We start from the raw sequence: 12306 nt of genomic DNA, 5'->3' as shown, positions 1-12306 counted from the left end.
CTCAAAAAAGGTTGAAATTCACTGGTCTAGACGACTAAAATCAACCCGCTGTTGCCACCCACATCGATACTGTCATACACCTCCAGCTGACGTCTCCTAATTATACCTCTACTAAGAGGTGAGACCAAGTAAATGGGGCTAATCCAGGTACATTTGTATTGTGTCCCTGAAATAGACAAACTTGTCATAGACCCTGTGAGTTCCCACATAGAGCACCTCTTTCTCAGACCACTCCTGAAATACTAATAATATTGAATGCCTAAAGTTATTTCTTATAAGTGGCTCTTGATTTTTTCAAGGGTCAAAAGTCTCAATCCTCAGCTGTGAAGTTGAGAATCAAGAAACTTATTTGTAATTACGGCTGTGAATGTAATTCTGTCTTTACAACCACTGTACTATTGGGTGCATCGCCCCTTGCACCTTTACCAGATCGACGGTATCATTGAGTGATTGAAAATAGATTTGTCGACAGGGAAATGAAGCGTTGATTCACTCAAAGTCAGTTCTATTCAAAAGCCTAAAGCGAAGGCCAGTGCAACCTATTTTTTGTTTTTTTATTTTTCATTGTCAAGTGTCAAGAGTCTAAAATCATAAGGTTCTCACTTTAAACTGATTTGAGTACAGGTCATGTATCTCAAATCTACGCCTCTGATACCGCTGTTACTGCCACTGTACTGTTATATAGCTTATTCTGTGCATATTAATAATAATATGACATCATCACTTCCACATTGCTGTAAATCTTAAGAACAAAGTTCTTTGGATTACACGCCTGAGTTCAACGGAGTCGGAACATTGGGCTAAAAAGGAGAAAATAAGAAAGATGCGGGAGAAGAGAAGGGGTCAGACGAGGACAAGAGGGGAGAAAAAAAGGTGATTGGTTTCATTAAGTGAGCAAAAAATGGTGAAGCTAGAAAGAGAACAAATATAACAACACGTTTGGGGGGAAAAAAGCAGGAGAAACTAAATGGAAGAAAAAAAACAAGTGAGAAGGTGCAAAGAAAGTACAAGTTTAAGTTAAAGAGCCAAAGAAATTGGAGGAGGGAGAAAGAATGTGACAGAGGAGGGAGGGACGAGGAGGGATAGAGAAGGAGTGATAGTAACAAAGAGAAGAGAGAGAGGCTGCCAGCTCTCTCTCTCTCTCTCTCTCTCTCTGAAGCGTCTTAGTGGCCTCAGACTCATGTTTATTAATGGCGCTGCGATATGACAATGGTGACACAAAGCCTGTTTACAGGGAGACGGCTGGCTGCAGCCGGGTTGAAACTGTTTAGCATGCAACTCTGCTGGGATTTATCACACTGCACCCATGTCGGAGTCTGCTCAACTTAATACAGCGATACAGCTTTTGGTACAGTGCATTTACATTTCAGCTGCGGCTTTTTTATTCCAAGGCATTTAGCTGATGTGCTCATTCAGAGCAACTTACGAGGAGAGCCGCATTAGAAAAAATCTCCTGGATCATTCAAGATTACAAGGAGACGGAATAAGAAGGGGTCAAAGGTTACGGGGGTTTAAAAGTTTTATATCGTTCTGTAATGTTCGTGAAAGAGTGAAGAGACCAAGAAACCGGTTAATGTGTGTGATGAGCTGTTTTTGGTGGAAGGATCTGGTATGCGTCCGAGTACAGCCCATTTAATTTCTTCACTTTCTGTAACATTGCGAAATATATAAATTAAAATCCCGTACCATTCTAGTTGTGATTGTTGACTAAACAGTCTGCAAAAATCCCAGGACAGCTTTTCACTTTGATGTCAAATCTGACCTCAATTCCACTCAGTTCATTGTTATTTGTACAGCGCAAAAATCGCAACAGACATTATCTCAAGGCATTTTACATAATGAGGTCAAGACATTAAAAATTATAGGTGGTTTGCCCATAATGTGCACATATAATCAAACATTTAAACCATAGACTTCTCTTAAGTTATCTTGGTATTTTTTATGGATTTAAAAAGATTCAGGGTCAATTTGCCGATACAATGAGTGACACCAGACAAAAAGTATAATGCAGCAGACTCTTCACATGACCACTCTATTGGTTTTGTTCTACATATCCTTGTTTCATTTTGTAGGACTTTTTTGAGAGGGATGTGTCATGTAGAGTTCATGCTTCTGTATGCAGGCCATGTTTGGCCATTTAATTGGTTTCATTTAATTTTTTTCTTAGTTAATTCAATTTAACACTCCTGATATAGGTGAATATATGAGGGTAAATCCAGACTCAAATACAACCTCTAATTTGACTCACACCTACCTGCAGCTCCACTTCCCACCTGCCTGGTGAGAACAAGCAAGAGCTGACTCTCTCACACTCTTGTTCACTCGTATTTGTGTGTTTGTGTGTGTGTGTGTGTGTGTGTGTGCGTGTGTGTGTGTGTGTGTGTGTGTATTGGGGAGAGTCTGGTTGAGGCAGATTCAAGTCTTTATTGAAAGATCATATGGGATGACTGAGGAATCCCATTACTTGTTGATTAAGTATTGATCCCGAGCTGTCCAAGTATTAACAAGTAAGCTAATATGGGCTGACCCATGGGACCACTGGCTTGAGGTATGTGTGTGTGTTTGAGTGTGACTGAATGAAAGATAAAGATAGAAAGACTGGGGGGGGGGGACTGTGCCTGAAAATGTGAGAGGTAGAGAGAACAGAATAAAAAGAAATTGTTTATAATGGTCCTACACATTACAATAATGGCAGTTTGAGACAACAGAGAGGGACATCGTGGAAAGAGTGGACTGCAATGACTGAAAAGTGCTAACAGGTCAGAGAAAGAAACAAAGATAGGGAGAGAGGTGTTTAAGTGTGGGAGGGGGGAGCGTTTAGGTGCTCAAGGCTTTGGTTGAAATGTCAAGCGCTTACAGCCAAGTGGAGATCAATTCCTTCATTACTCTCTGCTCCTGCCATTACCATCATCGCATGGCATTTCTTCAGGGAATAGATGGTCCCTTCTCCCATTACATACACACAAGTAACATTTCTCTACAAAGCTCCTTCTGCTAACCACATTCGCTACAATGTAGAATGTGGAAATTTGGAACAGAAATGTGTGTGAAAGCAAATCTCTTGACAAGCTGTACTTGACCAGAATCGTAATCAACACACCTTTTTAAAGGATACAGCTGTTTCATATCTCACTTACTTTGAAAACATTAAGTGAAAACACTAAAACCAACAATATCTTTGTCCACCTCTCATATAAATATAAAGTCTCTCTTACAAACGGCACAAAGCTTCTGTCTGTAACATCCAAACCCATCTTTCTAATGAAGATGTTAAGCTTTATAGCATCTTCGCTTAGGCTACATCCAGGCTGATGTGTGCATTTTGCAATGTCTACATCTGCTGTCTACCCTGCTCACACCACAATACCCTAAAAAATGTCCTAAAAACACAACAATACCATTTGGTGACTGTTGCTACAGCTATCACGTTAGCCTACTTACAAATTTGCCAGACACAGAACAACATTGGTGTCCAGCTGGGGTCATATCTTGTACATATGATGAATGTAAGTACTGTATTTCACTTTTCCATTTAGCTCAGTAGAAAATCCACTATACAGTATCGTCATGTGCACAGAAACACTGACAAGAGTTAAAGTGAATTTAAGAGTTGCCATTAAGTTTTTGTCACAATTCGTCCTGCAGTATAAATCAAGCCAAGAGACCACTGAATATATATCCAAGTTTAAGTTAGAATCGTCATTTAATACTATTCCTTGTGAGGAACAGGGTAAGACAGTCCAATAACTTTTTTAATGATTTTACAAACCTGTTCCCAAAAGTATTTAACTGGGAGACAATCCCACATTATATGCAGAAATCCTCCTAACTGAATTAACTGGTAAAGATTACAATTAGGAGACACTGCCAGCTTCATTAAGTACCTTTTCCTTAGGGTTAAGTAAAGTTGATGGACAAATTTGAAATGCAGCAGTTGATACCAGCTTCTGTGAAGATAATGAGATATTATACCATTCTTTTTAAATCAATTTATTGATGTAGCTAAATGAGCTCATAATCCATGTCTGTGCAATGGCCGAAGATATCTGAAAATGTTAGTAATTCATTATACAGAAAGGGAGGGCTACATACTGCTTTGGTATTTCAGGGAATTTCATCAGCTGCAACATTTATGACACAAAACTTTGGACCCGAAGGCAAGACTCATGGGACAGGGCAGATGGTCATAAGATGGTGTAGTACTTGATTGACACTTAATGACACCCCCTAAAAACATCAATAGTAAAATTCTGGGGGGGGGGGGACTCTGGAAAATACATTTTAAAAGCACTTGTCACTTATAGTGGTCATTAAATGTAATAACAAGTGTATTATATCCAGTATTAGGTAGGCAGGGTTTCAGCTACGTTTATTTTAATCTTCAGTATTGGTGCAGCGACACATCTCTGTCCTTGTAACATGCTGTATTACCTTGCCACACTTCCTCCTCACTCCCCCATGGACCCTGTGCCTACTTTAAACGTTAACAATAAACCCCAACACTAATCAGAAGTTATAAGTAGGGATGCACCGAAATGGAAATTCTTGGCCGATACCGATACCGATATTTAAAATAACAATCTGGCCGATAGCCGATACCGATACCGATATTTGTTTATTTTCTTTTTGTTGTTATTCATTCACCCTTTTGTGCCAGAAAAATAATTAAATCATTATTTAAAAAGCACTATTTAAAAAAATGTCAGCCCTTCATCACTCTTATCTTTTAATGAGCACAGATTGAATCAGATTTATGAAACAATCTTTGATTTAACTAAACTTTATTTAACAGAGACATATTATGCCCATTTTACCACAAGTTGAAATGGTTCCTTGGGATCTTAATGAAATGTCTGTAACATATTTTGGTGAAAATACCACAAGGGTAATTTAAAACAGTACCTTTTTACCCTGTCTAAAACAGCCCTGTTAAAGTATCATTATAGAGAACGCTCTTCTCATTGATTTACGGTAGCAGTATTACCCGTTTATTAGAGTTGTTACAGCTTCTGTGTGTATGACGTATGTTGTCAATTCCCTTGTTACCTGTGCATGAGACGGATGAATAGAGCCGGTGCACATGAGAATAAAGTACTTAAACAGACGCTACGCTCATACTTGTTACACCAAGTTATACTGCGTGAGTCAAGATAACTTAACAAGCCCTCCTCAGTTTTACCTGTTTTTAGTGTCGGGCAGAAATCACATCGCGTTTAGACCCACCGTGGCCCTTCGCGATGCTTGTTTTAATTAAACAGTCGGATTCCCCTGGTCCGCACCAGCCGGAGGGTTCCCCCAGCGGTCGCCGTAGCTAAGGTGATCCGCGAGAAGGGCCCGACACGCGTCCAGAGTGGCCGCCGCTGACCGCGTACCCGGTCCCCTCCAACGGCCCGCCTTCCGTGCCGGCGATGGACACCGCCCCGCGGTACAAGAGAAAGAAAGCCCCCCCACCAGTGACGCCGTGAGGTGCCACCGGATGAGGACCTCCCGGTGCCGCACACTGAGCGTCCGGCGGCGCGGAGAGGAGGGCGACGTAGCGACTGCTCCCCCAGCTGCGGCACTTGCCCAGCGGTTTTACCACAAATATGAACATCGGCCAATGATATCGGTGAAAGTCAAGTTTTTTACCGATAAGCCGATATCAGTAAACGAGGCGAATATCGGCCGCTACCGATGTTCGGCCGATAAATCGGTGCATCCCTAGTTATAAGGATCTGGGCAGCACTGAAGTTAACTTTGTGTTTGTTTGATTCGCTCAAGTAAGGATACATATTTCCGCAGATTAAGACAGAACACAGTGTTTAACTTCATTTTCAAAGAATCTATCCAGGAACGTGAATTCAGCAGGTTTTTATAAAGATCTGTCCTACATGTGAGTGAGTAGAAAAGAGCAAAGGAGCAGACTCACTTGTTGACCTGCGGGGCCACCCGGATATTGTAAAGGCTACAATCAGACACTGGAGCAGTTAGGGTTCGCACTTTGGTGACTGTGGAGATAGAACAAATCTGTCATTAACTGGAAGAAGCCGTAGAAATATTTGTACACCTGCCTATTTGTCTATTTAGCCAATCAGACGGCAACAGTACAACACATACAATCCTGCAGATAAATGTCAGGAGCTTCAGTTAGTGTTTAGATCATTTAGTTGTAGTCATTTTTTTAACCTCAGTGACTGTTGTAAGACTTGAGATCACAATGTAAAAACTGCTCAAGTGCTTCAACACTGAATAAAATCAGAAATGTAAATATTAATAGAATGATATTGTTCTGTGACATACCAAAAAACATTAAGTAAAGTTTGAAATAAAGGACCATCAAAGTTGTGTCCCCACTTTGCATCAAGTCTGTAAAGATTGTTTTAAATTAATCCTGAATAAATGATCTCACTGTCATTCACAACCCTGAATATGTCTCTCCACTTATGGATCACGGTAAATGTAATTGTATGACACATGGAGTGATACATTTTTCAATCTTTAGATAAATCCAAACCCTAACCTAAACCTAACCTTAACCACCAACATCAAAATCAGTTCATTGCCGATTAGGGACTCAGCTTTGGTTTCAAATTGGACACCCCCTCCCCGATAAACTCGTTTGAAACTTTAGTCAAAAATTACTACGTTCTTTATAGGATTTCTATTACATTTTATTAGTTTAATTTGTGCTGTGGCTGGAAACAAACTTTGCAGCAGCAAAGACAGATACACTTGAAGTGTGAAGGGAAGAGAGGAGAGAAATTAAACAGTGGCCCTGACAGCAGAAGAGAGATTCTAGAGAGAGAAAGACAAAGGTGAAAGAAATCGGTTCAAGACATAAAAGTAAGATGAATTGGAGGATTAGATTCAAGGAACCGGAGGTGTCCCTGAAGTTATTGGAAAGATGCTCAGGAAAGGTCCAGACAACACAGGGAAGGGTAGCAGCAAGTAGATACTCTGCCAAATACTCCAACAGGCCAGAGAACAGAGCCGACTTCAAGGAGGTGGCAGCTTGTAAGTGAACGGGAGAATAGAAAAAATAAGAGAACAGCATTCAAGGGAAATGCGAGCTTTGAAAAACCAAAAAGAGACATTAACAAAACGTTGAAACCAACAGAGAAAGCAAGATGTTGAAATAATGTGTCGAGACAAACAGCCAACAACAACCAAAAAGACAAAACACAAGCAGAAGGTCCAAACACAGAAACTGAGAGAGTTGCCTCAGCTCAGGAGTCCCAATATGAACTGTTCTGGAAGTTTTCCGGAAGCTGGTGAAAGAAGAACTCAGGGAGCAGCTGATGTCTTATGCAAAAGGTTTTAATGTAGACCTGATGCATCAAGGAGACTAGAAGGTGAAACAATACACAAACGCTAACAGAGTAACATGAGCAGCCAATGAGTTTGGGTGTGTTCACACTTAAAATATGTTTTGGCTACCACTAGGCACGTTTGATCAGATGGCCACAGTGAGGACTGTACAAATATGTACTCCTTTCTGTTTTATGATATGTCGCCTCTGATGGGTTTCAACGGAACATCATAGAATTATTTCCCAACATGCCCCAGAACAGTCTGAATGATGCTCAGCTGTATCATTAGTAATAAGATGGGGGGTGTACTTCTTACTTAACCAATCAAACATGTTCAATCTACGAGAAAATTGAACCAGGATAATCAACTACTCAACTCCAATCAGAGGTCATGTGCACTCTTCAGCAGGTTCTCTACAAGGACCCCTCTGGATTTGGATGTGTTTATCCTCCGCTCAATAAGTCTCTTTGTCCTTGCTGCTGAGAAGCATTGTTTCTATTCGAACCCAGAGGTCTACAAAGAGTTCTACAGATTTAATGGCTCGTTTTTTGTCCTGAAACGTAGTGCTGTGTAAAGTGTGGGACCAAACAGGTGTGTGCCTTTTAAAACTAGATCTATCAAGGCAAGTAATGTCAATGTCAGTCAAGTTGTAGACCTATCTCAAGGATGATAAGGAAATGAGGATTGTACATAATCACAACTGTGGAGTAAAAGATCAGAATACCCATCGAGAAAAATACGTTTCAGTTTATGGTTTATACTTATTATAGATTCATTCAAATATATCTTAAAGTATTTATTGAAGACTTTGATCTTTGTTTGACCTTAGCAGATTGGTTGACTAAAACATTTGATAATTATAAAACTGGTTATTCAGGAATCATTAAGTCTGATCTCACAATCAATTTGTAAATGCTAATTAGTAGTACAAAGATTTAATTTCTGAGTAACAAGGTCTGATTTTCCTCTTCAAACTCTTCGAGTGTCACATATTAAGTATCACAAGGACATAACTATGTTTCTGCAAAGATACATATAAATATCACAGACAAGGTTGTTTGCATAACTCACCTCTCATTTGCCTTGAGTGAATGATCTGTTCCTAACAATGTGATGTTCTTCAATCGTATTATCAAGCAGATCGTATAGAGAGAAGAGATTTTTCTTTTCAGTGCCTTGTTATAAATATGCTTGACTCTGACTGATGCTTTCAGACATTTAACATTCAGACTGGATGAGATCAGAGAGCAGTTGGATAAGTCGAGATCCAAACAATTATCTTTAAGAAAACATCAATCTGAATTCATATTTACAGGCTGGAACTGATCGACAGAACTTGTTCATCGGATATCATCATTTAAAGGGTGTGTTGCTTAAATTTAGCGACGAAGAAAAGTAAAAAACAGTTTTGTTGCACTCAACAGTTTGGTCTATTGTCGTTTGAGAAATCATAAAGAGTTGCAAGGAAAACTTGAGGGACTACAGTGCACAACTTCAGATAGTGTTAAATCCCCTGACATCAGGGTTGCCGGAGGTTCAAGTATCGTACCAGAAGCTTCAAATGATTGTATTTTGAGGGAAATTATTGTGGGCGACCAGTGTAGGGATGGGAGGCTCAATGCTGAGGTTTCAAAGCTGTGTCGAGATTCCTAAGCGATTTAGGGAACAGAACACTCTTATTTTTTTAACATGCGACAGAGAGGATTTGTGTAAACCTCGCAAGATGCAAGTCACTGTGAATGACATGACCTTCATGTTCATCATCCCAAAATGAATGATTTGCTGGAAAGACGTCATGTGAGAAGAGATGCGTGAACACAGACGTGATCCATATCTTACCATCCAGATTGCAATTGATAATAAGAGTCCCAAAATGGTCAAAAAACAATAATAATTAAGATTAAGATGCATTTATTTATCCCAAACACATGCACAGGCACACTCATGCAGGTAGGGAAATTTAACCTCTGCTTTTAACCCATCTGGTGCAGGACACACAGAGCAGTGAGCAGCCATGTGCGGTGACCGGGGAGCAGATGTTGGGGGAGTAAGGTGCCTTGCTCAAGGGCACTAGGCAGGGTAGGGAGAATCCTCTTGGATTTTTGGACAGATCAATCCAGGTTCGTCTTTTTGTTGTTTCTCCATGGAGTCGAACCAGCGACGAACCAGAGACCTTTTCTGCCCATAGTCCAAGTTTCTGCCACTAGTCCACTGCCATTATTGATTGTACAAAGGATAACATTTATTGTACAAATACAATAATTATCATACATCTGGCAACACTATCTGACGTCTCATACTCCGACTCTTGTCAGACTGGTTGTACACAACATTCTGAAACTGTAAAAGCCAATCAATCTACTCCCCATGACTTCCATGAGAACACGCCCTGCCTCTAATGTCAACTGTGACTCCCTCTGCTGATAAACATGTCTCAATATTGTCAAATGATCATCAGTAAGGTGGAAGTTGACTCAGCAGCGTAGTTTCCCAAGTTGTCAATTTGTTTGATCAATCGCTGTCACTCACTCTGGCCATCAAAACATTGATATGGCAGTGGTAGATATGCAGTGTCTGTGTGTAGGGCTTGTTCACTACTGCATTTACAATCCATGCATTTACCTGCAAGGTGAATTTGTAAATTGTTTGATCTTAGAGTTGCATGTTGGCACATTTTCAGCAGTTAACTTTATTGAATTTTGGGTGAACCTGAGCCAATCACACATGGGACACAAAATGTGTTTTTTTTAATCAAATGTCTCCTTTGTAATTTATGTATGGAGCATTCTTCATATGCACACTCCAACAAACTTTACTGCAGTGTTGGAGCATGGTTCTTCACAGCTTTGATATCACCTGCTCTTCTCTCTTTTTTTTTTCTATCTAATGTCCTCCAGTCACTGTAAATAATTCATTTTTCATTAAAAACTCATTACCACTAAAATCCCTGCGTTCATATTATCTCAGAGTACGAGAAAAAGAGACAGTGTGAAGATATGTGGGTGTGAGTGTGTGTCTGTGTGTGACAGAGAGAGAGAGAGAGAGAGAGAGAGAGAGAGAGAGAGAGAGAGAGAGAGAGAGAGAGAGAGAGAATGGAGTTGAAATATGAGGCAAAGCCATAAATAGATTGTGTGCTCTAATGTGATTGTCATCCTGCGGTTGCTCTTTGTCTGCAGAGAATGCAGAGTGATGAGTCCAATGAGAGAGAGATCAATGAAAGACACAGAGAGAAGAAAGGCAGGGTGGTGAAAGATGAGTGAAGACAGAGGGAGTGATGATCAGCCTATCTGGATGTGTGGATAAGACGGAGAGAGTTTGTGTGTGTGTATGGTTGTGTACGTGTGCGTGTACGTGTGGTTGTGTACGTGTGTTTGTGTAATGCAGGCTCAGAAAGTCAGAGCTTATGTATTACACTATTTTCATATGCAGATCAGCTGCTGTTAATATTCACCGCTCACAAGCTTGGGTGTATCTTTATCTACGTGGATGTACAGTAATGGTTTAGAGCTGTCATGTCACATAATGCCATCTCTGGCAGCCATGTTGGGGGGCTTTGCTCCTGAACATGCAAGTTGTGTTTGTGAAATGGTGCTTTAACAGACCTGGTGAGACCTCTAATGGTTAACGTCCATGCTTCCTTAATCGTATTAGACTTATAAACATGTTTGTCTATTATAATCTTAATGATTTCTTGCCTGGATAACTATCATATGCTGGTGATATATCAAAGTAAGGAGTGGGAAGCAGTCACAGCAGCTGCAGGTTATCATCAATCGAAGGACTTGAGAAAGCTATATTAATTGTAGTATTCTATATTCTTCTTATAGATACTAGAGCCCAAACAATGGATGTAAAGTTTTGTGTTTGTGTGTGTGTTTTTGTGTATGTGTGCGAGTGTGTGTCAAAAAGCCACAGAGCTCCATTGTTGTAGAGTAAAGTCCTGTTATAGAGTTGTACCTTTGCAGTGAATATGTTCCCTTCATCACCAAGATTACACACAAACACTGCCCTATTAAATAATATTCTCTTAAACCTACAATGACCAGATAGATAAAAGCTGACAACATTCAATATTCTTCCAATTGTCTTCCCTCCCTTTATTTTCTTTCTTCATGTTTTCCTTTGAGGGTCGGAGGCGGGGCTGGAGCCAATCTTTAATCGTACCTCGTTGAACATCACTGAAACCATGCTTAAAATCCGCTTAGAGTCCACATTGCGAAGTTAAAGAAGTTTGATACCAAAAGTCCTGAGCTTTGGTGACGAGGTCTTGATGGACATTGTTGTTTGACAGTACATCACAACATGGAAATCAAGAAAGGAGGGAAAAGGATGCTGAGGCGCTACTGCTTCAGCGGCTCATGAAACCAATAAATAAAGATAATCCTTGGAAAAACATTTGCTGTCTTTTTCTTTTCTTTTTCTCCTTTAAGAGGGGTCCTTGACGTTTGTGAACAGCTGATTCCAATGTCAACTGCATCTCTCTCCACTGATGAAGACTTTAGGGTACAATCAAAAACTCAGATGGTGGACCTTGACTTTGATTGTTTTGTCAATAGCTGTTTGCTTTCAAAGTTGAAATTGGGACAGTAGTTAAAAAGTTGGTTTTGTTGATAAGTGTCATTTATTTTGACCATCAAAATGGGGCTAGGTCAGGCTTCATAACTGCAGAATTCACTTCAACCTTACAAACAAATCCACAATCACTGGATCTGTTTGTAAGGTTGAAGTGAGTTTGTGTGATGCTTAACCCTCGAGTTACATTTTATTGGTGCTTACTTTTAAAGGGAATGTAGGGAACCACTCAATGAACAAATCCAAGTGAAACAAATCAGTCAAGACAAAGACAAAGTCCTGTTAGCTGTGTCACATGTATGCTGGTCGTCACTACATCACCAGGCTCCCAGCACCAGTATTTTCCCAGGATGATGGGTCCCTATGTGGTGTGTCCGGGCAGTTGCATGGGACACCGCAGTTCATGGAGTCTCAGTGTTTTGCAGCTGGAAACAAACCAGGGAC

The sequence above is a fragment of the Pleuronectes platessa genome, chromosome 12 (genome assembly GCF_947347685.1).
Source record: "Pleuronectes platessa chromosome 12, fPlePla1.1, whole genome shotgun sequence".
In the NCBI taxonomy this organism is placed as follows: domain Eukaryota; kingdom Metazoa; phylum Chordata; class Actinopteri; order Pleuronectiformes; family Pleuronectidae; genus Pleuronectes; species Pleuronectes platessa.
This window is presented reverse-complemented; position numbering follows the sequence as displayed.